The 23545-nt window shown below is 41.1% G+C and overlaps 2 long non-coding RNA genes across 10 annotated transcripts in view; one reads left to right on the top strand and one right to left on the bottom strand.

Annotated features, from left to right (window-relative positions):
• Positions 1–23545, top strand: part of LOC147149713 (uncharacterized) — a 150437-nt gene that overhangs the window by 1625 nt on the left and 125267 nt on the right. For 8 of the 9 annotated variants that reach the window (XR_015086157.1, XR_015086151.1, XR_015086153.1 and 5 more), the window contains 2 exons: positions 11718–11784; positions 12043–12123. This is a non-coding gene — a long non-coding RNA (uncharacterized LOC147149713). Of the gene's footprint in view, positions 1–11717; positions 11785–12042; positions 12124–17928; positions 18324–23545 lie in introns of those variants that run through there. The other variant, XR_015086159.1, reaches the window with a different exon arrangement.
• Positions 452–1694, bottom strand: LOC147149714 (uncharacterized). The gene is made up of 2 exons (XR_015086225.1): positions 1442–1694; positions 452–1149 (listed from the first exon to the last, which is right to left on the bottom strand). It is a non-coding gene; the product is annotated as an uncharacterized LOC147149714 (long non-coding RNA).

A 23545-nucleotide genomic window follows, 5' to 3' on the forward strand; every position in this document is an offset into this window, starting at 1 on the left:
AAATGAAGTTAGCCACGTGATGCTTAAATAACACATCGGGTCATAGCTTGATTCAGTAATTTCCATTTATGTGCTGTGTAATAGCCTTTGATTCCCAAGTTTGTGCAGTGCTGCAAAGAACCCCAATCACATTATGTGAATTCAAACATCTGTTCAGAAAATGACAAAGTAATTATTTTTACAAATTGATTCCCCTAACCCCCCAAACTGTCATTGAATAAGAGTTTTATCATTAAGACAAATACGGGGACGCGCACTAAAAGTCTGTCTGGTTGCTCCTCAGTGAATCAGTTTGAGGTTAAGTGGTATACGGATGTGTTTACCGAATAATCAGAGCACCTATTGCCTTTGGCTGATTTCTGCTCACCTAATAAAAGCAGCATGCAGCACATTTCTATCTGGCTCAGTGGCGGTGTAGGTGTTCACAGATCCACAAGGGAGCACAGAGATGAATAGTGAGAATGTGTTTATTTCTCCTCAGGAAAATTTGATGAATATTGGCTGTGTACTGCTTCATACATATTAGGTTTATCTTCATTTTCAAGGATTGTGTCGAATAAAAGCAACAAACACATTCTATAGAGAAAGCACTGTGAAATCCTGAAGTACCTCCTCATGCCAAAATGTGTGGCGATTTCTAAATCATTTATTGTTTGTGGCTAGTATGTGGCACCTTGCCTGTAACCTGTACACAATTGGAACGTTCCATGTTTGGTGGGTTAAGGTAATATTGCATCACATTGGACACACATTAGAACACAGATCAAAAATCCCATCTGTAGTCTTACTCCCTTTTTTGACTGTCAGTGCTGTTTATCCACTCTTCAATAGGAGGATAAACTCCTTTCACGGGTAGCGGGAAGAGAGCTAAAACTTGTCGGATTAAATGCGATGGGCTGTACATGTGGGAGACACATAGGAGGGAAGCTATGGTGTGCTTGGAATGAAATGTGTCAGTGTGACTGTGAAACCCACTCTGCTTTTCCCACTCGAGCGACAACGTAAAGGTTGAATGCAACAAGCATCCTACGAGGAGCTCCAAGGCACTGCTTGAGCTGACATGCCAGAGTTTAGGAGGTCTCCGATTCTGGAGCCTTCGTTATATGGCAGCCTCTCAAAAGTACAACCTCAGTCAAAAGGGGCAGCTCTCTAAAAGAGAATGTCAAAGATGAAAGAAATTATGTAAAATTAGCAACACACAACACAAACCCATGCATTATATAAGTCAGGTTTTTCAATAAACCTGTTGAGGTGTGGAAGCACTGATTTCCAAATAGTAAAAGAATATTGCTAAGCAAAGGTGGAAGCTGTTGGGAAAAAAAAAAAGACGTTTTGAAACTGTAGCTACAGAGATGCTATAGACCAGAATGGAAATTAGGACTGGTCCAAATTTAGAGACCAAAGCACCGCTCAGTGCACTCTCACATCGCTCATTTCTCACGTTGTATGTCCGCAGGATCCTGTTTTAGCAGCTGTGACATTCTGGTCTATGTAAGATTTTAAGAAAACCCCAAACGCAGGAGACAAAAACAAAGTGTAATATTAAATATTTCATTAAAAACAAAAAGGCAAACGAGGCACCGGGATAACAAAAATGCTGTAGTCCAAAAATCACAAGGATCTTAAAAAACTAAACAAACGCTCGGAAAAGGACTCGGACTTGACACTCACTCGATAACAGACAATTGACAAATCACAACAAACTGACAAGTACAGAAAGAAAGCGGGGAACTAAATACAGACAAGTTGACGAGACAACGAGGCACGCCTGGAAGCGCAGGTGGACCCAATAACCTAACGAGAGACAGACACAAGGAAGACAAGGAAGAACATGAAACTAAAGTCAAAAACCAGACTCAAAAGACAGACTATGACAGTATATCCATACAGAAGAAGGAAAGTAAAACAGTCATTTGAGAATCGTGTATTACTACAAATACTCTACATACTATATAAAAAAAACTACAAACATATACCAGAACTAATCTAAAACGAACCATTGTCAAAAAAATAAAATAAAAACTAAGAAAACTTGCTGTCACGAAAACTAACCCCGAGAAAAAAAAAAAAAAAAAAAGTCAAAATGAAATAAAAACAAACTATGATGAAAAATCTAACACTATAATACTGGCGTAAATTTTAGCCTGCATCATCGTTCACTAGTCAAAAGCAAGAAGGGCGAGCACCATTTGCAAAATTACACAATCTGCTATGAAGGAATAGTTGCTTGTTAATGCCCAATATATCAGGGATATGCACATCTGTGAATCCCATCTTTTATGCTTGGGATGTTTTGGTGTAACTAATGCTGCCAAGAGGGAAATGGCTTTCTCCCGGCTTTCACCATCAAAGCACATTCAGTAGGAACCCGACTGCAATCCAAAAATGATTTTATTTCTCTTTTATTTCATGTTTTACCTTCAGTGTTTTATAATAATGGCCCAGAAGTTATCATTTAAAATTGACCCTTTACCACTGCAAAAGCGGATATGGTGCGTACGATATAATACGTTCACAATGCAGGGCGTGATGCCTGATTTGGATTTTTATTTTGTTAAATCCAATCTTTTTGTGTACTTGTTCATGGTACAACATTTTTATCACATCATATCATCAGAGTAGCAAGGCGGGAGGAGTTAGAAATATTTTGGTTGGTATGAAGCAACGCTCCTCGATCTCCACATTTAATGAAGATAAAGATGACGTCACGTCATTGCCGTGCGTCATAAATGAAGCATCTGCAAGTCTGAATTACTGCAATCATCGCATATATCAACTTTGTGCTTCATGTTTCGAATGGGATTCAATTAAAGCCAAATGTAAAGACAATAATAACATTTTGCAGATTCACTGACGACGTCAGTAGTCTACTAAGTAACACTGTACGCACCTATGAAGAACCCTTCCTAAGAATAGGAAATCAGTACCAAGATTTGTAAATTGCAGCCGAAAAAAAGAACATTTGTAGCCGTGCAACTGTAAGTTTTAATTTTAAGTTTAATTAGTACCACCAGAATCTGAATAATTGATTTGCAAATGACCATTAACCCTCCTGTATTACGCTCGCGTTAAAACGTAGCACCGGTCCTAGGGGTGGGCAATTTGGCAAAAATATCACATCCCGATTTTTAAAAAAATAAAATCACGATCACAATTTTATCACGATTCTTTTTTTTTTTTACATCGTTTTTTTTGAAGACTAATTCGCACATTTCTGACCATTTTCCTCATGTTAAACATAAAAAACATATTTAAAATGTGTATAAAACTCTAAAAGAAAAAACATGACATTTTAAGTCAGCTAAGCTTTCTGAACAGGCTTTAATTTGAATAGTGACAATTTTTTTATCAAAATGTGCAGTGAATGTAAACATAACAGGTAACATAATGTAAACATAACACAGCTCGTAACGCAGGTCTAGTACTTTGAAAAGTCTTTTAAAGCCCTCGTTTTCCACTGTTTAATGGGAATCATGTCGTCAGCAAAGTCACTGCCTCAGTTACTTCTTTACACTGCATGCTTGTTTTTTCATATGGGGCGCTCTTGTTAAATGACAGCGTTACCGTGGGTTGCGTTAGCTTGGAGCTAGCGGCTGCCTCTGGCTACCATGTGCCCGTTTGCTTTGGCTGTCGGCGCTGACGTCCGAAACCGAGTCTCTGCAAACTTTGCAAATAACTGGTTTGCGCTTTCTCCTCCGAGGAAAAGCCAAACCAAACCGACACTGTGGATGTGGAGTTTCTTTTCGGGACCAACTCTGCTTCGTGGTGACTTTCCGCTATAGCTCCCCGCTATACAAACAAACAGGGAGGCGTTGAGTGTCACGTACCGTGCACTGTGCGTGCTGTGATTGGTTAGTCTGGCATACGCGTCAGCGGCTTTGCGCCCGCTAAACCGTTTAGAATGTGCCATATAGACGATCAAACGATCTTTCGCCTTTATGCGATCGTGAATACGTTAAACCGCTTTAACGGTCTAATATCGTCATATCGCCCACCCCTAACCGGTCCCTTATTTTTACAAATAAATACGGTCAAGGTATGCTTTATTCTACGATGGCTTTACCGTCCGATCGTAAATTCAAGTGACTTAGTGGGCCTGCTTGGTTCTCTGCTCCATGTATCACTGATGGCAACAAGCGCCGTGGAAGGAAGCAGCTAAATCGCTTATCCTTGCCACGGGAGATTTGGATACGAATAGATGTTCGCTTCACTCGTCTCCCAGCTGACATTAACCTTCCCCTTCTGCTCCTCCACCGCCTCTGAGGTCCTTCAGTGATGGATGACCTCTCCCTCGCTCACACACACCTACATTCACACACACACACTCACAATGGACTTTCTCTTCATTCCAATGCCCATTAGGAACACATCCTTATAAGCAGATTAGGTCACTCGTAATGGAAATCTGTAGAAGTGAGTCACCTAATCCCCTGATTGATGCCCTTCGCTTAGATCGGTCTTTCTTGGGGGCTTCAAATGATAGTTGCAAAATGTCTTTGGCGAGTGTTTTAGGTGTGTGTGTTCATTTCATTGTCCAGGTTGTAAGGGTGTCGCTTTATATTGGCTTGAGGTGACGAGAAATCATTTATTCCCACGTGCGACGGGTGTTGCATTTATGATTCATTCTGTGCCGTTCCGGTGTATCATAGCATCATTATTATGTCACGAATGACCCAAATTTCTCCTGCCCCGCTCCGCCTTTCTCCGGGTGAAGGAAGGAGAAGTTCTCCTTCCGCTACGATATCTGATTGCAGAGGGAGGTCAGCGTATAGATTACTAGCAGTCGCATTTGCTACGACAAGAATGTAAGCCATTGGAGGATTTCACAATCAGTTCTAAGAATAGACAATTAGCACGTATTGCATGTTTTAACATGTTCGAACGACCGTTTTGTATTTCAGTCACTTTTGTTGATCACGTCTGTATTTGGAAGTTTTTCATCCGATGCATACTGCATGCTTCACAAATCAAATGTAAATGTGAATGCCATTTAATGCTATTGGTCATTTTGGTAGCACTACCTAAGGATGAAAGTAATGTGTTTTCTTGGACGTGGATGGAAGCGTGATCACATTTAAATGTCCTCTGTGTTCATTGTTGTCAAGCCTCGTCAATAAAGCATGTGATTAAAATATGGAAAACCGATACAGAAACCATATAACGTTAAAAATAGGAACAAAGTGGAAAGGAGCATAAATTGAGCTTCAGGAAGGATGACGACTTGGTTGAAGTGGTAAATGAGAGACCATGTTTTTACAGTTTATTGACACGTTGCAGTCGGTTGATTGCCGTTAACAGAGAACGGCATTTAAAGTAAAAATAGACCCAAACATTTTTTTTTCCCCAGAATATGTTCTGTGCAGGCCCACTAGTTGAAATACGGCATTCTGATTAATATTGCGTTTGTGGAATATAAGTTAAGCAGCCAAATGTACCCACTTTTAGCCATCTGAGGGGGCGGCCATTTTGTCACTTCTGTCGACTGAAGATGACATCAAAGTTGCTCAGGGCTTTCACCTGTTTTCTGAAATGGAGCCATGATTGGTCATTAGCTGAGTCCTGAGCGACATTGATGTCATCTTCAGTCGACAGAAGTGACAAAATGGCTGCCCTCTGAGCTAGCTAAAAACGGGTGGGTTTCTCATATTCCACAAACGCAATATTAATCAGAATGCCGTGTTTAGAATAGCGGGCCTAAACAACAGGCACGGAACTGGAACAACACAAACTGAATTTCTCAAACTAAGATTGTCTTATTTTGATGTTGCGAATGACAAAAAGAAAGAAAGCACCTTGCAGTGGGAAAAAAATAAGCCATGATAGATGTATGTGTTTTTTTGTTGATGTTGCTGCTCCTTTATTTTCTGTTTTGCACTGACTAATGGCATGCACTGCCGTGAGCAGTGATTAGGATTGTTGTGACTAACTATCATAGCTGCTAAAATATCATTACTCATTAGATTGGCAGGGTGAAATTAATACAACACAAAGGATTTCGTTTTGAATGTAATCTTTGGTTGAGTTGCAATTTCAGTTCAAGTTTGCAGGCGCTGACATTGAGTGATCAGTGGAAAGTAGGAAATAAAATCGCCGGTGTCTTTGGTTTCCCTGCTTAAAATCCTATTGAGACCGCTGTGTTCTCTTCCCCATTTTTCGAGTCTTCCCGTTGAGATTAATCGTCGCATTGAGGATTATATCTCTGAGTCAGCCATATTGCTAACACGTTTTTGGCTTCTATGTCGCCCTCCAAGGGCATTGTATGAAAGTGCACAGCAAATGTATCCCTTTGAAAATGAAGGATTTCAGGTCACATGTCAGATTAAATTAAAGTACCCCACTTTGATACATTTTCAAAGGCATAAGTGGGAGGGATGGTGTATATTTTCTGGCAAGATAAAGTCTCTCAAGACCCCTGGATAAAAGGTGAACTATGCTCTCTGTGTGGACAATTCCGTGGAAAAGTGCATTCTTCCCCTGAAATGCCATTTGTGCCTTTCAAAGCGGGGAATATTGCAGCTCTGAGTACTTGCATTGTTATTTCCGCTGACCGTGTGCTGGTCTTAATCGAGAATCGAGTGGACTAAAGTCTGCGCTCAAAGAAAGATGGAGTGGGGGCATTCTTGGTCTTTACTCAACCCGGATTTAGAGAGCATGGGGCTGTGAGTCAGTGGGGTGTCATCAGCACGTCCTCCGGGCTGTAAAGGATTCGGACCGTTCATTCACGATGTTACAAGCACAAAGCTGGAATAAAATCATGGCATTGTTAACATTGAAACGCTGCTCCCCAAATTTCAGCACATCTATTGACATTTTCATTTTGTCTAAAGTTGTTGGCAAACCCATTCATTAGTTTTCTCTCCATCATAGGTGAGCTGGTTTGGGTTAGTGTTTTAAGTGCATGGCGGACATTCTTATCACACGCTTCAATAGACGATTCTATACTTTCCACTATTGTTCATCCTAAAGTGGAAATCAACCCAAACATTCTGATTAATAGTGCGTTTATGCAATATGAGTTAAGCAGCAAAATCCACCGTTTTTTAGCCATCTCAGGGGGCGGCCATTTTGTCATTTCTGTCAACTGAAAATGACATCACAACTACCCAGGGCTCAGGGAAGGACCAATCACAGCTCGCCTGTTCTCTAAAGCTGAGCCGTGGTTGGTTGTTACCCGAGCCCTGAGTAGTTGTGATGTCATTTTCAGTCGACAGAAGTGACAAAATGGCCGCCCCCCAGAGATGGCTAAAAACGAGTGGATCAACTTTTATTCCACAAACGCAATATTAATGAGAATGCCTTGTTTCAACTAGTGTGCTTGCATAGAACATATTCTTGAAAAAATTATGTTTTTGTTGACTTCTTCTTTAAGGAAATCCAATTGCAAATAATGTCCCAATGACCCAGTGTAACCTTTGTTCAGGCATGCTTCCAAGCATCTGATCAGCTAGCAGATGAGCGAGTCGCTTATTTGTTGAGGAAATTTGTCATCACTGTGTTATTGTAATATTTCATTTTTGTTGACACGTGGCTTTTTGAAATGGAAAAAGTAAACACAATCTGGCATTAGCTTATCGTGTTGCTGTGCCATTGCTTTTGATGCCACCAGAAAGAATTAAGCCTTCAGTTTCCTTTCGGGGTTTGTTTTTCTTTTTTCCCTTCAGTCTCCTCTCGAATACATTCTCGGTCCTAACTGTGGCCAATAGTCACATACAGAGAAGTAAATACAGGAGAAACCTATTATAATTTGTTTGTGGCTCGTTTTGATAGATGCCTGTAATGCAGCATGTTTTTGGCAGTTTCCCCTGGAACTATTTTAAAGTAGAAAAACCGTCTGCTCCAAACTGAGATGAGACAGAGACGGCTTGAAGCATGCAGCGGAAAAGCAGCAAAAATGAAATGAAGCAAGAGTCGAATCATCAGAATAAATAAGTACTGTTATACCAACAAGAGATTATCAACTATAAATTATTTTTCCAACATCTTATATTAAAAAACTACAACAAAACAAGAATCCTTTGTCAAACATGTCTACCTTTATGAGAAAGTGAAGTATTGAATTGTTTGATCATGATTTCATACTTTTACTGCAGAAAAGTCTTTGAAGTAACTTGCGACTGTGGTAAAAAGGGTTTAAAATGCACGTTCTCAAATTTCTTTGCAATTCTTGCAGTGTAATTGGTGATTATAAATGCAAATGCCCTTTACACAGATTTTTGTTGTTTAATTTACTCAGTTTGTGTTCGCGCATGAAATAAAAGCAACACATGCAAATGACGTCCATTTGCGCCACGACATCCAAGCGGCGCCGTTTAAATCATGTTATTCAAATGCCGGAGTAACACATGTTCACACACATGTAAACGGGTTATTCCCAATGTTTCATAAATCGGAATTTTAACCTCAACCCCAATATTGGCTGCAATGTAAATGTAGTCAGAGTAAGGGGGCGGCGCCAGAACTTGGCTAATGGGTGGGCCTGAAAAAATCAGGTCGGGCCTGAATATTTCTCTCACTGAGCACAATCCTCCTATCCCGACACATCGTATATTCAAATAAAATGACAAACTTAATATGAACTTCAGATCTTCCTTAGACAACAAAAATTATCCCATTCTTAATATTCAATAAAATAAAAAATAATAATAATTTAATTTAATAATAATTTACTAAAAATGTAAAAATATATATTTTTTAATAAATTCACTTGGTGGACAGTCTAGTCCGTCAATCTGGGTGGGCCTCTGCACCGCCTCGGACTCAGAGGAAAAATTTCATTGTCTTAGCATAGGCGCCAAGACGGAACAGTTCAAACGTAAATGAGCTGAACTTGTACGTGACCTCAATTTGAAAACGCATGACACCTTGTATTATTTGACATCATTCATTACAACTACCTAAATTGGTCATTTGTAGTCCCGAGATGGGCATAAAGGTCTTACAGACAAGGCTGATGACTCCAAAAGGTCTGAAGCAGCACCAGTTACTTGTACCATCATGTACCCCCTACTTCATTTGAGCAGGACCTTCAGTGACGGGCAAGACAACTTGCCAGCATATTGTTCGTTAAGAATTTAAGCAGATATTTGACATTGCCAGTCGATCACTGTAGATCCCAATTTCCTCCGAGAGCCTTGAATTCCCCAGAGACACTTTATTAAAGGGAGAGATTTATCTAATCTGGAGTGAGGAGAGATGATTAAACCTTCCATTGTCAGGGAGATTGACTGTGTCACATCAGGCATCACGTCAGAATTTAAGACCGCACTGCTCGATATGTTATCCTCTTAGCTCAGCACTGTTCGCTCATTTTATTTTATATTACTTTCTTTGCTCTTTCATTTTGCACTGACAGAAGCAAGAATTAATCACTACTACACATCCTCCTTAAATATGTCATCAGTATTATTAACATTTTTGGAGTATTTATAGTGAGGAAGGTACAGGGGAACCTCCCTGGTCAAACACAGCAGATTTTGCTACATGTGGACCTCCGACTTGGTCAGATTTTGAAAATATTTCACAGTGGGAAATAATAAAATTGGAAACTGCTAACAGAGGAAAAATCATATGATGCTGATGGTGAAGAGTTTTATGTGTTGGTCTTTCAGCAAAGACGTTTTAAAGTTTTATTTCAACTTGCAATAATAGCGACAAATTGAAATACCATCAAAAACAAAATAACCGACAGTGTACTTGAACGTGTCTCTTGAATGTGCTTCAGTCCACTTCAGGAGAATCTGAACACTTTGGGTCCTATTTTTATCACTGGAGTAAATAGTACGGCAACGGGTTCGACCCAATGCTGTTCATTTCACAGATGAGCGCAGCCCAACGGCCCGGCGAGACTGAGGTCAGCGCCGCTGTGGGAGTGGTCACAGTCAACTTCAATCACGGTCAATCAAAGCGATGGTCTACATAGTTATGAATGAAATATGTTTGCGTTAAGACCAGTTTGTCACTCCGGCAGGCACACTTCCAAGCAACTCCCGCCCAACTTGGCGGGGAACAGTCGGCCAAAATTGACAAAACACGCACGGCCAGCCTTGCGCAGATAGGAAAATCAGGATCTGTCAGCTTTGGCACCACGGCGCAGATGCACTTTCTACGATAATAGAGGCCAATGTCTTCAACACAGACTACATTAGAAAAAAAACGCACATGAAGCAGATGGGTCTGATTGACACGATTCAGGCTTATTCTGTGAGTGGAACAAAGCCTTTTTTTTTTTCTAGGTCAAAAATGAAGTCAGGTTATGCGAAGAGTCACATGCTCCTGCCTCACAAATAAATACACGATTAAAAACATGAATTCACCTAAAGAAACACATCCATGTACAAAGGGGAAATTAACACACAAATAGAACAAAGACGATAAACCTAAACAGCAGAGGCCCCGCCTAATCTCTCTCAACGATAAACGCACAATGGGATTTTGCTGCTGAAAGGAGAAAAAAAAAATCAAAATGACTTTACAGTATGTCTACTGTGACAAAAATGACATATTTCTATTTTCCAGACTTAAAGTGGAAGTCAACCCCAAGGCCCACTAGTTGAAACACGGCATTCTGATGAATTTTGTGTTTGTGGAATGTAAATTAAGCAGCAAAATGCACTCGTTTTTAGCTATCTCTGGGGGCGGCCATTTTGTCTTCTGTCGACTGAAAATGACATCACAACTGCTCACAACGACCAATCACGGCTGACCTGTTTTCTGAATCTGAGCCGTGATTGGTCATTGTGAGCAGTTTTGATGTCATGCTCAGTCGACAGAAGACAAAATGGCCGCCCCAGAGATGGCTAAAAACGAGTGGATTAACTCTTATTCCACAAACGCAATATTTATCAGAATGCCCTTTTTCAACGAGTGGGCTTGCATGGAATATATTCTTGAAAAAAAAAAATGTTTGCGTTGACTTTCGCTTTAAACTGGTTGCTGCTTGTGTACGTTTACGAAGCTAGCGTCCTAATATCCCTTATGGTTAGTTTCTGTTGATATCCTCAAATTTCTGTACTTTTGTTCATAAAGTCTTGTACAAACAGTAGATTGCGTTACCTCCGCTGTGAAAATTGAGTATTCTGAGAGTTAAGTGTTGGGAAGACTCAGGGCAGTTGTAATTCAGGTAGTCTAAACAGTCTTCTTTCAATTACAGTATGTTTTTGTGTTGATAGGAATAGATAAGAAAAAATATGAAGATGAAATCGTTTTGCTTATGAGTCAACCGTTTCGGATTACCGCGACCTGGATGGCTGAGAATTTAATCTTATAATAATGATGGCAATGGCGATAAAGAATGACTCACAGAACCGAACAAGATACAATATTTAATCCAGATTGAAGTAGGAAAGGAGAACGGTTGAATGCATGAAGTGATTAGTCTGGCAGGAATTCTAATAGGACGTTGAAGGTGAAAAGTCCAAATCCCCGCAGAGGCAGGAGACGAGTAATAGAGACAGCCAAAGCCAACATCTTCAGGGATCAATGTTTTGTAATCCCGGACACATTTACGCATTAATGACATTGTAACCTCTCAAGACTTTTTTTTTTTTTCTCTCTCTCGAATGCCCCATCCTGGCTGCCTAATCACTTGCTCACTTTCATAGTGCTGTTGAGAATCTAAACCTGCCAGGACTGTGGAAATAAGATATAGCCGCAGAGTCTCCTTCATTGATAACTTTGACTTAAGTTCTAACTTCTAATGACCTTTTTTTTTTTTTTAGGGAAGAAGATGAACCTGGTCTGGTTGGTCACTGTTCTGACTGCTCAACTGCAACGGTGATGACTCAGGTAAATCTTGCCGTGGGCCCTCACCGTAGAGAGAAAATGTACCAGCATCCATCGCAGACATTGTGAACCACCACACCTGCCTTTTATTTCATCCTAATAACAGCGGCATGTGTATCTTTACGCTGTGTGAAAGATAATTTGCTCAAGATATTAGCCCCTATAAAACTGACTATGGTACTTGCTGGTACATTGTAGCCAGGTAGATTGGCAACGTTAGAAAATGCCATTTGGCTGAATAATATGTTCATTATGTTCCAGAAATGGTCCTTTTCTGCATTCCTGCGTCCATTACTGACCAATAAGAGAAGAGAGGGAGGGAGCTGCGCAAAGTAATCCCTGGTAAGCACAGCCATTTTGCTTTAGATGAACTAAGAAAATGGCTACTCTATGTATATATTTATTCTTGACAAGTTCATTCATTACTTAATGAGAGCCTTTGGCTGGTAGTCAAACCCCCAGTACAGCAAGGGTATCATTTGGTGCCCATACACTTAATCATGGGTTTCTCAATAAGTGAAAACGTCACTCATTGCACTTGTTTAAAATTGGCCTAATTAAAAAAAGATGATAAAGAATAAAATGGCCACCAATGTCATTGAAACACAAACTAAAAAAAATTCCTCACTCAGTGAAGCAGGTATGCCCGGAACGTCGCTTAAATTGACCCAGTAGCTAGTGTGACGAACAATCAAATAAACACATGCAAATGGACCTTGAAATTCAATACAATCCCGACTCAGGGGTTACTTTGAAGCTTTGAGTTTTTCTGAGTTGATTTGAACTCGTCTGTTATGATGCCAAATTATTTGACTCTGCCCATGTACGCTGATGATAGGGTTAGTGTTGAAATAAATGAGCTCAAACTACCAAGGTCTGTGTTCAGAAAGTCAATAAGTGCAGTTTGCCTCTCGGGAAGAAAAAAAAAATATATATAAATAAATAAGCAGCTGCGCTCCAGCTGGTTTCAGAAGAAGGTCTCAATCCGTGACACACCCCAAAACAGACAAAGGCAGCACAGCTCTTAATAATACACACAGATCATTTTGCAACGATTCAGTCCACAGCCCTGACAAATTGGAAACAAATGTGGGCCGCACTGCATTCTCCAAAGAACCCAGTGTCAGAGGAGTGTTGCAGCTTTAGTCAATAGCATTTCACCTTAAGTGTATGACCTAGTCAATTACTCCTAGATTGGGCAACATTTTTCGGGGGTATCTCTTTGATAGCCGATAACAGTCACCGCTTTCGGTGAAAATGCATTCGATAAATAGTTGAAGAAAAGTCTCGTCCACCGATTCAGAAACCAGGGTGTCGTGAAAAAAATCATCAGAGGTCCTGTAGGCAATCATCGAATTTCACTTAATTTGTCAGGAAATGATTATTTATTCATACATCTTTGTGTATGTATCGATGCCGGTGACATATAGTGACAGGCAGAACAATGCGGCACCTTTTCAGTGGCAGATTGTAAAATAAACCTGCGCATCCGCCTGTTGCTATTCATACAACAGATGAAGTCATATGACAAAAACATATGCACATGCCTCGATGAGGCACCAGACAAATCACGCCTTAAATGACCTACAATGACGATGACAATACACGGACTTCCGTTTCCTTTGCCAGGATGTGGTTCGCTGGTGTTTTATGGATGAGACAAAGATGAACCAAAGCGATAGCTGGGCTAAAGCTCCGCAAAAGTAAGGATTTGCTCCTGATCCCCACATATAAGCTCATCCGAGATATATCGAGGTTAGGCCATGGCGAGTACTTGCATGGGTTCTTCCAGGACTGGCTCATGAATCTTCATGGGACTCAGGAGGCCGATTTCGATATCCGGAGATGAAAACTAAACTATTGATCTCTTGTCTCATTTCATCTTTTGATGTCAAACCAAAATGTTTTTAAGTCTACAAATATAAACTAATTGCCCTCACTGCTCTATTACTTATGGACAGACACGTATAGAGGAACAATAAACTATGATTGAAATAAGAATTTATGGTGCAAAATATATACGAGGATGCCCTATATGGTCTTCCCTTGAATGTTTTTGGTGTTCTTGAAAAAATGTTTGAAAAAAAGTAATTGTGGCTTCGACGACATCCCAAGAAGCATTATCCCTTCAAAAAAAAAAAGGAGGGCCAATCTGTCTGTGCTCCTCTGTCCTGTGCTGTTAAGGATTGCAGGGTATTAAAAAGGATTCAGCACTCAGTCGGGGCCCGTCGTATTTACTGAATAAGTACTCGGGGCACTGATGGAAAGGGCTGGAATATATACCACACGGCGAGAGACAGAGAAAATGTTACATTTAAAAAAAAAAAAAAACACAAAAAAAAACCACAGCAGTAGCAAGTGTAGTTTTTTTTTTTTTTTTTTTTCAGAATTACAGAGGCAGGTGACATACAGCAAATGGTAATCCAGAGACATAATGCAATGTCGAAAGTGTAGTGTGTCAATTTTGATGGACAATAAAAGTAGAAGCTGCCATTTGTGTGCAGGCAGATTGAGTTGGTTGTCAAGGTATCCTACCAGGAGCTTTAAAATCGTTTACTTTCAAGTGCATAGTCCCCTGCCTTATCCATATCTGAAAGTGCTTTCTCAGTGGGAATGGCGCCGTTATAGAACTAGCCTGTTGTTTTTTTGATTGAACGTAGAGCCGCGGAAACTCATGGTACATTCAGATTTGATCAAGTACAACATTTCAATGTACTTTAATTTTGATTCATTCTGTTTTGATGATTAGTAAGCATATTTTGTTGACATAGCTTTAATCATACAGCGTGTATATTTGCCTTTGATCCGTAAGTGGAATTGGGCCATCGGTGTTTGAATACCTTCGATATCTTAACCTGTGCGTGTACGTATGGTTAGCGTCCCGCGTCGTCAGCGCTCAGTTCAATTCCCGTAACACGACTTAAGACATTCCCCGCGTCCGCACCGCATGCGGTGTCTTTCTCGACAGCATATGAAAATAGTGGGGCACCAATCAATTCATTATTCAAAGGCACAAAGTATTTTATATTTGGGCATATTTAATTTGCAGTACCAGCATCAGATCAATTATTAATATTACATTTCATGATATTTATTATTTTGTAGGTGTTGAAAACGTCCGGTTTGAGAGGGTGTTTCCAAAGTTGACCTTAGGCTTTCGAGAGATGTTTAGCCAGGTGCTTTAGGCCTAAATGGATTAAAGTAGTTTGTGCATTCGTGGGTGCCAACCAGGGGCGGAGCCATGGGTGGGCCTGGGTGTGCACAGGCCCACCCACATTGACAGACTGCCCAACCAGTGAGATTCATGAAAAAAATATACTTTTACATTTTTTGTAAATTATTATTCAATTATTTTTGAATTTGTGTCTCGTGTTTTTTATTTGATTGAATATTAAGAATGGCACAATTGTGGTTGTCTAAGGAAGATCTGAACTTCATATTATTCAGTTTGTTATTTTATTTGAATATACGATTTGTCGGGACAGGAGGATTGTGCTCAGTGAGAGAAATCACCCTGATTTTTCCAGGCCCGCCCATTAGCCACATTCTGGCTCCGCCCCCGGCTGCCAACTTTATTTAATAACAAGCTCTCGTCATGCCAACACAGAACACCAATGGAGAGTTAAATCTCCGAAAAATGACTGGATCCACGCTAGTACACCTTTTTATTTTATTTCAGAGCTACACTACAGTTTTATAAATATTTGTGATTGTCATGACAGCAGACTAAAAACTGTGATTCCAGTTTGGTCAGCCTGTACAGCTCTCATATTTCGACTTGACTCTCGCCAGGTACCAGATTGCCTTTCAACCAGGCCGCAAAGCTTTGGCAGCAGGTTTTAAGCCTGGGCAGCAGAGAAAGCTATGTGCATGATTTCATAGAGGCCGCAACACTGCCAATTGTCTAGGGTAGTGATAAAACCGAGCGACTAGCTTTTGCTGACAAAAAAAAAAAAAAGTGAAAATAAATAACTTGTACAATCTGCTTTTAGTCCCAACTATTTTCATTCTTCGCCGGACCAACTCATTTACATTTCTTTAGTGTAATCGATGGCTCCCTTTCCATAATGAAACACTCAGCATGAATCTATCCGAAATTCAACACATGCTGTTGGGAAATTTCATTGCGGTCCCCATCTCTATGGGGTTAATTGACTCTTAGAATCAATTTCTACTCCTTGTATGTCTCTCTTGCCAAAGCCGTATCAATATCTCTTCATTATCCCGGCAAACAAAACCGTCATTCCAACCATAACAATCCACATAATAATTTGTGTACCCGTGCTGCTGGTAAGACCTCCGTCTAGACTCCAGTGTACACTGAGGTGTCATCAGTTTCCAGGGGCTGCTCTCCATCTGCTCACAAAGATAACACATTCAATTTCATTTATGCTGCAAGCTGAGCCACGGTCCTCTTCTGCTCTGTCTGTGTTCGAGGTACAAGAAAAAAGACAAGAGCGGGATGTTGGAGACAAAATCCCAAAAGGCACTTCAGTCTGCTCACACACTCACCGAATAATTAACTACTTGAAAGATATGCAAACTGTACAAACTAAGATGTGCTTCAGTCACATGTTTGCGGCGAGCTCAAATCGCATTGGCTGTCTAACACAACAAAAAGCACATGCCTCGTCATTTGGAATGCAGCGTACAGAATTTTCAAGGTGGAAAATGTTTGCTTTGTTTTTAGCATCAGCAGTCTGAGGTCGAAGTCTTCTTAAAGGGGAAGTCAACCAAAACATTTTCTTTACAATATGTTCTATGCGGCTCCACTAGTCCAAACGCAGCATTCTGATTCATATTGCGTTTGTGGAATATGAGTCGAGAAGCAAAATGCAACCAATTTTAGCCATCTCAGGAAGCGGCCATTTTGCCAGTTCTTTCAGCATCTTTCTTACGGTTGCAGTAAATTTAGTGTTGCTTGTTATACGTAGCAGTGCAGGATTTGGCAGACGTCGTCCGTTCTACAGATGGTTTTACTCTGTAACATACTACCGCGACACAATATTAGCAATCGACGATGACGTTGTCGTCTGCTACCAGTGACCGAGACGATACGGATTACAGCCGAAATGGGCAAGACGAGATCGGTCTAACAAAAAAAAAAAAAAAGATTTTTTTTTCCCCCGTACAAAAATTGTTATACGGTGTACAAAATTTGAAATGATCAAAAAACGTATAAGTTGACAGGTATGCAATATTGTAACGAATTTTTTTTTTGTTGACTTCCCCTTTAAATTTGTTTGATGGCTGACAAATGCATCAAAGCCACCAACGTGCTTTTAGTGGAACCGTGTGAGCAGGGGCGGAGCCATGGGTGGGCCTGGGCAGGCCCACCCAGATTGACAGACTGCCCACCCAGATTCATGAAAAAACCTACTTTTACATTTTTGTTATGCTTTTTTTTTTTATTTCATTGAATATTAACAAAGGCAGAATTGTGGTTATGTCAGGAAGATCTGAACTTCATCTTATGTAGTTTGTCGTTTTATTTGAATGTGTCGGGACAGGAGGATTGTGCTCAGTAGAACTATTCGGGTCCACCCTGATTTTTCCAGGCCCACCCATTATCCACGTTTGGGCTCGGCCCCTGCGTGTGAGCAGTCCATTTGTGCTATGCAATTGATCAATACACCGAGAATCCCAATTATTAGCTTTCACTTTGCATTATACGACTTGTGATGTCCGAATGACCCTTTTTTTTGGTTTTGTTTTGTTTTTTTCTTACAGCATCATTTTTATCGTTATGATGATTCATTTTGGTGGCGGGGCGGTTGGGAATCACTGCGACGTAAATGATGTTGCCTCAGGATCAATTCTGAGCCACCATAAAAACGAAATAAACAAAACGAAAAACATTTAAGACGCCCATGTTTACAAGTTCCCCTCAAGCTCCAGTCGCACTGTTTGACAAAAGGTTCCTTTGAATTAGTCAGTCGCAGCAGACACAATGCGCTTGTTGAGGCGCACTGGATGACCACTAGAGGAAACAGTCTTCAGGTGTCCCCGTTGATTTTTCAGACCCATTTTCGAGAACATCAATTTCTATGTGCGTGCGTGATAGTGAGGCTAGTGGAGCTTGGCTTTTTTTTTTTTTTTTTTTCTAACATCCCCCTCCCAATTCTAAAGACTATTGTCCTCCATCAGGCACTGCAGGATGTTATCAGCCTCAGCCAGGCCCTCCTACGAATTTGTGTGTGTGCGTACCCGTGTGCCAGAGAGAGAGAGAGAGAGAGAGAGAGAGTGCGCAAAGGTCTGCTCTGTGAATACGACTGGCACGGATACCTCAACTGTCCCTGAACACTTGTGCCAGGGAGCCCGAGGAGAGACACCAATGAAGAATACTCACAAATGCACGTGTATTTATTTTGATCTTCTTAAATAAGCAGTAAGGGTTTCATTTGTTTTTCTTTCTTTGGAGCTCCACTCTTTCATGCGTGATGTCAGCGGTGGCGATTGCGTGTCAACCACAAGCAACCTCATCGCACTTTGTTCACATGCACGTATGATTTACATTGTACTACATGAAATTGCGGTGTCAAGCACGGAGGAGGAAGCATGTCTTCTCTTATCAGCTGAAACGGAAATATCACGAACAATAAAACAGCATGCTGAAGAAAACCTACAGTAATAAATGTATTATTTTCTTCTTAAAGTCATTGAAGGCTTCAAAATGTTTACTGGCATGGATGTGAGTGTGAAGGGTTGATTGTTGTTTATATGTGCCTTGTGATTGGCTGGCAACCATAATGAAGGTAATTGCTATAGAAGATGAAAGGATCACTGCCAGACATTTTCAGACCGTCTTTTACCCTAACGTTTGAAAAAATTTGAAAAAAATACAAAATAAATTCCCCGGGATTTAATGTGAAGACACATAAATATGTCTTCAGCAGTGAATGAGTTAACAAATGTTTTCGGGGGCCATGTGACTGTGATCCCTCAACAATCAATCTAAATAAACACGTGTAAATATTTCCAAGAATTATTGTACTGAAAATCAGCCTTTTTATATTCGATTTTTTTACCCCCCCCCTTTGAATGATCGTTGCATTTGACTTTCTCCTTCCTAATGCCTACAGCATGTTCTGGTGACATTTGGTCACATTTCTTTTGGTCTCATTGCAGCCTTTGAGTCAGCAATTGGCGTTTGAGAAAGTGCGCCGTCACACTCTGCTGTGTTCGCATCCAAATCTTCAAAGGCAATCAGTGTGAATGTAGACGGATGTAGTGAAAGGGTTTGGAGGCTGCAGCCCGTCATGTCTAATATGAATCTGTCAGGATATCGCAGATCGTCTATTGATCAACCAAACCTGGCACACTTTCTGTCTTTTGGCTCCAGACTCAAGGTCTTACGGCATGAATAACAACAACCGGCACATTGCGGGGAAATGTCGAGTTGGTGGAATGCATAACGAGCTCTTATTCAACATCTCCAAAGTGCTCTCATTTTTGGAGGAGTCATTGCTCAATGCTCATGCCTATTTTTGTGGAGTACATTCATTTGCTCTGCAATGTTTCATGTTAAATGAACGGGCACCTGGCGATCAGGTTGAAAGGAGGTCTCCGAGTGGCCACTACGCCGGTCTGTGATTTCCCAAGTCAACTTGAAAATCATCCGCCTGTGCAGGTCTACTTGCAGTTCCTTATAAATGTACTTTGCATGCCTCGACCTGCTGAAGGATTCAAGCAAATCATTTTATTCTTCCGCCATGTCAAGGACATTCAATGGGAATGAGAGGAGACACTTCAATTGGCGGTTAACCAAGTCATCTCTGTTCACGCCCACAACGGTGCAATACAATTTATTTTATTTTATTTTTTTAAATGCGCCATGATGCGCCAGCTTGCACGAGTCTGCGAAAACACCAACACCCTGTGCACAGAATTAGACCACACCTCACGCCAGAATTGTACTGGACACCAAAATAGAGCCCGGGATATTTAAAGATGCAAAATCCATCCGTTGCAATTTGTCTCAGGTTTGGTAAATTACATTGCACATGCTCAATCTGTTTTTATATACTCCTTCCAGAACGTGCAAAATGAACTGCATGGCAATTTTGCGGGTTTGGTGGACGGAATCCTGGTTGCAGCTGATTAGTAGATGAGCACCCACATCTATTTTCGTGAGTGCAAACATTTTGTGAATCCGGCCCTGAGAATTTTGAGTTCTTTTTTTTTTGGTAATGGGTGTTTGAGTTGGTTTCCCTAATTTGATGAGTCTCTCGTTCTCTCTGTGTAGCTCCTTTGTAATTGCAGCGCTATCCTAACTGTGAACAGCTGCCAAAAAGTAATACTGGCCGAATAAGTGAATTGGTTAAATCTCATAATGACAATGCACAACTTTGAACCGACTTCAAACTCAAATTTTAACGTACAACGGAACCTCCAATTTCAACACAATTCAGTCCATAGGTTAGCCAACAGCATTATGTAAAAACACCGGACCTTGACTTTGCTAACAAGTGACGGTGGAGTCTTACTGCTTTCCACGTAAGGCCGGCATCCTTCTTGACTTGATATTAGCCAACATACAAATCAAGACACATTGCAACTGCTGAAGCCACCTGACATTCAAGGTCTTTTCAAGAATTAATTAAATGTCTAGTACTTTACCTGAACAGCACTTGTGTCCCTGGGGGCTGTATGCCTTCTCAATTTAAATCTGTTTGCTTAATTAATAAACGTTACCGCTTAATAAGTTGTGACAGAGAAATAATGGTGCTGGCCACGCCGTGAGTGTGAAGGTCATGGTGGATCCTCATAGATGATGGTTTAATTTTTTGTTTTTTTTCTCAGCTGAGGCAATTTAGCCAGACTCGCATTTCCTCGCGAGCACTGTTAAAATCTGGGGTGCTCAAGTCCGGTCTTCATGAGCCCCCATCCAGCCTGTTTTCCATCTCTCCGTGCCTTGCAACACACGCGATTCAAATGGTCACGATCGTTATCAGGCTCGTGCAAAGCTTACTCATGAGCGGGCTCAGATGCGCAAACATCCACAGGCCAATCAGATGACAATGACGTCACTGCCCTCTTTGGTCTGCGTTCGAGAACCAGGTCGGGGGAGGTTCTGAAGAACGGTGCCATTGTCCCCACCTGGCCTTGAAAAAGTGTCACGGAAAAGCCACCAAAAACCAGGCCGCTTCCGGGTAGAACTCAATGGAAAAAGAGCTTTAGTGTCAAGAACTAATACAGAACAGGCCTGTTGTCATAGAGATCAGCCCTTTAGTTCTGATAAGTTTCTATTTATAGACTGGGTTTCCTGAAATGTTGGGTATTCCTATGTCTATAGTTCAAAACAAAGATGGGGAAAAAAAAGAAACATTCATCCTATTTCTGTACCGTAAAAATGAGGCAAACATTGAGACAAAGCCTAATGATGGCATTGAGAGAGTTGAAGAGAAGTAGCGAGCGCCCGAGGACTTGGTTGACCCTGGTTTTCCGAGCCAGATGAAGAACCTGAGAGTAAGGAGTTTGAGAGTGAGTTACAAACAGAGTGTGGGGCAGACAGAATATGCAACTATGCACTGTATGTAGATTACAGACTGGGAGGGCAGACTCTCGTGTGTCCCCTTCTAGTGCGGAACTCCAGAACTGCTGGAGGAGGGATCTCTCGATCCCGTAGAAACATTGGGGGTAGACCTCACTTCAATGTCTCTGGTCAAGGTGGTGACCACGCAGAAGGCATGAAGAATGGGGTGGCAGAATCCTCCTCCTCCCGGACAAGGCGTCGGGCTTGGGATGGCGGGCGCAAGGGGAGGGAGAAGTGGAAAAACAGGGACCACCGGGCCTGTTTGCTGTCCCAATGTACTCAACTTTCCACACCAAAAATGGTCGTCAGTGCTGACATTGCTCCAATGCCAACTTAACGTTGAGGATGCCCTAGTTTAGTGATAGTCGCTGATTGAAGATATGAGGGGGGGAAGTTTCTGGTCGGTTGCCACACGGTGGATTAAGACAGCCACAAAACGCATCTAAAGAATTGGAAATGAATACATTTTTAGAACCCGCAGAGAATTCTGCCAATCAAACTCAATCAACTTATTTGGCTTGGTTGGATTGTGTGAGTGTGGATGTACGTATACTATATATACAATAGTACCGGTATATAAAGTGGCAGGATTTGTCAATTTATTAGCTTGTTTTTTGCTGCTTGGCGAACAAAAAGTATTACATGAATCTTAAATCATCCTTCCCAGGCAATATAAATTCCTTTGGCTCAATCCCCAAGAGGGATTTGTTTGTTTGGTTTTAAGGAAATACGGGAAATGATGGGAGGTGATTAACGCCTTACTGAAGCTCAACCGTGCCGAGTCTCGGGAACGATGATGTCTTTCAGTGACAGTACCGAATGACTCATGCCTGGTATCTGTTTATCAACTCAACAAAGGAACAGGTTGGAGAGATGCTTGAGTATCATTCGTGAGCATTTCATCAGTTTGCTTATACAACACCGTGTTATATTTCAGATGTCGTGCAGGGCTTCTTATCATCTCGTCATCTTATTGGTTCTGTCAGGAACTGCATGAAAAATGCATACTTTGGGGATGGTACGCTGACCCCCCCCAAAAAAAAAACGCTTTCAGTTTCATAGGTGAATTCAGAATTTCTCTTTTAGAATTTAGAAGTCCATTTTTTTTTTTTTTTAAGAACAGCTTGAATTTGCACCTTAATTTGGTTCTCTTGTTTTTCTTCTATTTTGATTTCTTCATACGTGCTTACAGATGTCACAGTTGCTTAACATGAAAAAAGATTATTAAAAATTGCAATAGTTGCCATTGATTTCTGGTGACAAAACATGAATTTTAACACACACACACACAAAAAAATGCATGCTTTTCAGTGATGTACTGCAAACATTTATTTTTGCTAAGAAGCCGCCAGGTCCAGCGGGTCACACAAATTCCTTCCAAAGTACACAACCAGAAATACTTGCACAGTGCTCAGAAGTGACACTGGGTTAAATAAACACTTAACTGCTCTGTCTGCCCCCCGGTCAACAGCAGCGGTGGGGCGGTCTTGTCACTAGCTCAGCTGCACTTTTTAATTATACTCCAATTGATTGCTCCGAACGTCGATAAGGCATTTAAGCTGCTTAATCCGTGTTGCGTTAACATGAACAATGCACACCTTCTGCGGTGAGGCCTCTTGCATTTCTAACTGGCTGCCCTTTTTAAGGAATGCTGATTGAGAGACAAAATTGATCGAGGATGGATGAGTGGGGGAGGTGGGCTTTGTTGAAACTTTTGCTGAAATGATACCGACGAAACAACCTCTACTGTATGAGTCTCTCCATGTCATTTAAAGTTCTTTTTTTTTATACTTTATCCAGTTGTTTTCATCTCATTCACTGCCAGACATTTTCAGACGCTCTTTTACACGCACGTTTGAAAAAAAAAATTTGAAAAAGATATAAATAAATTCCTGGGATTGAATGGCAGGACTGTGAAAAGACAAATAAATTCGTCAATGGCAGTGAATGTGTTAAGACCGAAATACTGTATCCCTTTAGCCATTTACCCTCACACTGTAGATGTTTGTAGATGACAGTTGTTGTTGGTGGTGACCTCCGTGGCTCCAGCCTATGAATGGTAAGCGCACTTGGGTGGACCCGCCCCCTCTGGCAAAGAGGGGCACAGTCAGGATGGACGAGGAGCTCCGGGCCAACACTTACCATGACCACACGCGTCACAGCTGAGAAAACAGAGAAGTTGCTTTACAGCTGACTGACCCTCTGTGAATTGACTGACACCACCCCCCA

The sequence above is a fragment of the Filicampus tigris genome, chromosome 3 (genome assembly GCF_054856515.1).
Source record: "Filicampus tigris isolate MCC_2025a chromosome 3, RoL_Ftig_1.0, whole genome shotgun sequence".
NCBI lineage: Eukaryota > Metazoa > Chordata > Actinopteri > Syngnathiformes > Syngnathidae > Filicampus > Filicampus tigris.